This window comes from Cebidichthys violaceus, unplaced genomic scaffold (assembly GCF_023349555.1).
Source record: "Cebidichthys violaceus isolate CVI_PGR_0920_01 unplaced genomic scaffold, fCebVio1.0.p SCAF_4, whole genome shotgun sequence".
Taxonomy (NCBI): domain Eukaryota; kingdom Metazoa; phylum Chordata; class Actinopteri; order Perciformes; family Stichaeidae; genus Cebidichthys; species Cebidichthys violaceus.
This window is the reverse complement of record NW_027176594.1, coordinates 2,704,530-2,709,243: the sequence shown is the minus strand read 5'-3', so window position 1 is coordinate 2,709,243 and position 4,714 is coordinate 2,704,530. Positions and strand designations below refer to the sequence as shown.

The 4,714-nt window shown below is 40.1% G+C and overlaps 1 protein-coding gene across 2 annotated transcripts in view; it reads right to left on the bottom strand.

The window, feature by feature from the left end:
- Positions 1 to 4,216: 4,216 nt before the first annotated feature.
- fam193a (family with sequence similarity 193 member A) overlaps positions 4,217 to 4,714 on the bottom strand; it is a 17,635-nt gene continuing 17,137 nt past the window's right edge. For both annotated transcript variants that reach the window (XM_068727009.1, XM_068727010.1), the window contains exon 23: positions 4,217 to 4,714. This exon is cut by the window's right edge and continues 530 nt beyond it. The gene's annotated coding sequence lies outside the window, so the exon portion shown is untranslated.

The window sequence follows — 4,714 nt, the reverse complement described above, 5'->3', positions numbered from 1 at the left end:
CTTTATCTTATGGTGATTTATATAGCTTGAAGTATGCCACATTGTCACGCAGTGTATTTTAATTCTTGACAGTCTGCAGCCTCGAGCTGCAACCACAGATCATAGCCTAACCACGAAAATGTTGGCGCTACTTAATCTAAGTGTGTGTGTGTGTGTGTGTGTGTGTGTGTGTGTGTGTGTGTGTGTGTGTGTGTGTGTGTGTGTGTGTGTGTGTGTGTGTGTGTGTGTGTGTGTGTGTGTCACGTGTATGTGCTTGTGTGCGCAGTGGAAACCCCCTTCCGAGTGTTGCCTGAATGGGCACGCTGTACTGTCACAGCCATATTCCCAGCTGTTGTGTAGCTATAGCAAACACGACAGGGCCACTGAGAAGACCAGAGAAAGGCGGTAGCTCAAGTTACATCCAACAAACCGCCTGAGGATCAGTTGGTGACCAAAACATTCTGCAGTGTCTGTGAAGTATCATTTTGACACATTTAGGTCAATAGTGCTGTTTTGGGTGATTCACTTGTCATGGGTTTAGTGTAGTAAGCACAGGAAGCTGGACATCCCCTGTTTAAAAGGAAGTAGGTTGTTGCAGTGCACAGAAAAGACTCAGTCAAACCACCGTGGTGTGTGAGTGAACACAAGACGCATTCTGATCAAATAACTACTTTTAAAGCAAAAATATTAAACTGTTTAAAAAGGAAGCAACACATTCTTCTTACAAGTGAAATGTTAAATCCAGGGCCGCTAACACTTATTCTTGCTCAATTCAAAACAATCTTTTTTTCTTTTTTTTTATAGCTACAGCCTTACCAGCGTGAGCTAATGTTGGCAAGCTAGCTAGATATTGCTTTGTGCATCATTTATGGGATAACTATAAATGTGGTTGCTCTTGAACAAAGTTGCACAGTCTCACTATAAATACTATATAATTGCTTTATTTGCTTTCTTACTAAGAATCCGATCAGAAGATGTTACCGTTCTCTGAATGGTAAATATGAAGCTACTGTGAGCAGTTGGTTAGCTTAGCTTAGCATAAAGCTTGAAAGGTGGGGGGCTGGCTCTGTTTTACGGCTACACGGTAAACAAGAATCAATGGTACATTTCTGTACGGATTAAACACACAACATATAACGGTCAATACGTGAGCTTTAGAGGTGCTGGTAGCAGGATTTTGTAACATTGGGCAAAGCCATGGCTAGCTGTCTAGCTAACTTAGCTGCTAGCGGAAGCAGCATTTTAACTGTTACAAAAAAACCCTGTATTTCCCAAAATATAGAATTATTTTCATGTAAATTTACTAATAACTAGAGGTTGTTAAGCTATTATTTAAAAAAACATGTTTAAGATAGTGTTGAAAGACTACAGGTCAAATGTTTAAATGACACCAGGCAGCATCACATGCTAACTTACTCATCAGTTAACTGGGGAAGATATTTGAAAATGTATTTAATTTACATATGGCTCTAATTCATGTGCCCGCAGAACGATTGGTTCCTATTTGGGCTTTAAAGGGCAACTTCAGTAACTCGTCTGTTGGCCTTTGTCTGCATGCAGCCTGATAGAAATGCACACAGCCCCTAAAAAAGGCCACGAGCTAGCTGTCTGCTGGGGATTCTCCCCCCCGCCACACACACACCCACGCATTTATAACTGGGTCTATAAGTGACTGAACTTCCACACAGAAAAAAAACGCTCTACCCACTGATCTGAGAGTGGAAAGAAATAGGTCACAAGTCCCCACCTGAGTGTCTGGGAACTTTTCTAAGAAACAATAGAATTAATAGAAAAAGTCAGGTGACAGCGGAAGATCAGTTCCTGTTGGAAACTAGATTCAAAGCATCAGGATGTACTGCTGTCGTATACTTTAACAAAGAGACAAAACCTCAGCCTGACACTTATCCAGACAAACACGGATAGATATACAGCCTTTAATCTTATGTGTATCCTAAAAGAACGGGAATTTCCCGCCATCATGAGGGAGTTCCCAAAAAAGCAGACAAGTTTATTATTTGAAAATAGAGTGTTGTCGACTTGAGCAGATTATTTTTGATTTAATGTATGTTGGTTCAGGTAGTTGGTATTAATGTCGGATCGGAAAGGATTTTTTTTGTTGTAACAAAGTCCAGGGTTTCGACTATCAAAATCAGCTTTGTGGCAGATGTTGTCAGGAACAAAGGGGGGGGGGGGGGATTCCCTCTTTGGAAGTGTATGTGATCCTGAGGCGCTCCAGGCAGTCGACAATGAAAAGATCAGCATTCTGATTACAAGCTACAAGGCAGCTGTGATTCCTTCTAATAATCCTTTTGGCGCTCGCCCGTCATTGTCAGACTGCTCCGAGAGCACCATTGTGTTTTCCCTGATCAACCCAGAATTTATACGGCAAAGGTCAAAACAAGGAAACCTTTTTGAAAGGACAAATGATGGAAATTGACTTATAAATCTATTATTAACTGAGGGAAAGGGTCGTCTTAAGTAGCTCTTATCTCTGCACATATCAAAAAACACAAATCTGTGCTCATGTCATGTATTATTTAGATCACGGCCCACATTTGTCTCTCAAGACGTTTTGCTCGGTGATTTTTGGCTTGTCTACGTTAGCGTAGTTTTGCGGGGCATTTGCTCAATTGTGGTAGATCCCATCTTACATCACTGGTGACTGAGAGCGTAAACATGATTCATACCTGAAATAAATTATGAGTCAGATGGGCTCTGGTGGCTCTCACAAACTAAAACCTTTTGTCTTCCCTTGAATGAAGTGCATTTACCACAGTTCTCTCTATCATCAAATTTGTAGGAGTGGTAATTTTTCATTGAGAAATCCCTCAGTTTTAAGAGATAGTCACTCTCTCAAAAAGTTGAGAGGAAGCAGTCTGAGGAACATAACTGTAACTCACTTCCTCTACACATCCCTTTAGCTTTGAAAATGAACATACTGTACTTTCACAGCATATTTTTCTTTTTTTTATCAAAATCTACTTATGCTAGGTTTCATTTTGAGAATGAAAATATGTGAATATTCTGCATCCTTAAATGGTAGGCTACCTGCATTTGTGGAAATAGATATAAAATTAGTGGTTGGCAAAAAATATGAAATTCAAATTGAAGCTCAAGGTTGTGGGAAAACACAAAGCTTTTACTGCTGTTGATGTCCCGCCAGTGCTGTGTAGTAAAACTCATGTATTAGCTCATCTACATCTAGATAAGCCAAAGCATGACCTCATTTCACGCTCACTTTTGCTCTGAGGGAATGTACTTGATTTCAAAACGGCCTCAAATCAATTTTCCCAAGAGCTTCATGTGCATACATTGGGGCTGCTTATGTAAATGCCTGACGCAGCCCAATGCGGCTGCTTCCGGCTACCTTTTTTGTTTTTGTTTAACGTACTTTGGAATTGAAACTGAAGCTCGGGATCTACATGACTCAGTCACAGTGGGCTTGTAGATTGATTATGACTGTCAATTAGTGGATTTCCCAAAAGGAACACGTATTTATTTGAGGGTGTGACTCACCCTGCAACCTTATGGAGCTGCAGACATGCAGAGCGGCAACAATGCGCTGTCACAAGCAGTACATGCTACATTCACCGGTCCCATACGGGCGTCAACACATGGAAGTGAATGTGGAAGGGATTTTCTCACATAAACAAAAAAAAAAAAAAAAAAAGAATGAATTTGTCTTTTTTGGAAAATAGTCTTTAGATTTCTACGATACAATTTTCTTTTTTTGTTGAATATTAAGTTGCAGCAAGTTAGCTTAGCTTAGCACAAAGACTGAGAAAAAGGGAGAAATTGTTAGCCTGGCTCTGTCCAACGGTAACATCCGCTAACCTTCACCTCTAACACTCACTCATCAACACGCTACATCTGGTTTGTTTAATCGGTACAAAAAGGAGGAAGTATAAAAACGTAAAAACACGGCGTTCTGCAGGAGGTAATGTGCCGGACCGTTTCTTGGCTCTAAACGTCTGCCGGGTGAAGTAGCGTAGACGGTAAGAAGCTTCTGATCCCGACCAAGAAATAGTCCGTAAAAACAGTCAACTGTTGTTTTTAACGTGCCATTCTTTTTAACAGATTAAACAAATGCACTGCAACACGCAAATTAGTGAGCTTTGAGAATGCGCTTCTGTCCCAAAACTATTTCTTTCCATGTATGTGTAGTTTAAGTGTCCATCCCCTTTTATTGGAAATTTCTACAGCATGTAGGAAATAAGATTCGACACAAGACGCATAATCCTGCCATACTACTGTATTCCATCTTTCAAAAAAGAAAGACAAGATTTAATATTACTTAACAATATGTTAAAAGTAGCCAGTTTGGCTTCAGTGTTAATACAATATACACTCTATAACAGATTGATAGTGTGAGTATTGTTCTTTTTCGATTTCATTCTGAAAGTATTCTGATACAAGCTGGCTACAGGTCAAAAATAAAGAAAACAAAAACTGTAACTGGTACACTTTTACTCAACAGTTTGTTAAACAGAACTTAAAAACCAAAAAAGAACATTGTCAAGTATTACGCTTTCCTCCTTTCTGTGAAACGGGGTGGTAGTGGGGGGGGGGGGGGGGGGGAGAGACGACCAGCTGACCAAGCCCATTCCCTTGTCAATCAATGTGGATGAGATGCCGTGCTAGGAACGGGAAACGACGGGATATTAAGCCACAATATCTCAAATACAGCTTTTAATTCAATACATTATTCTTTCTTTTTTTTGCAGTTTCCATTGTC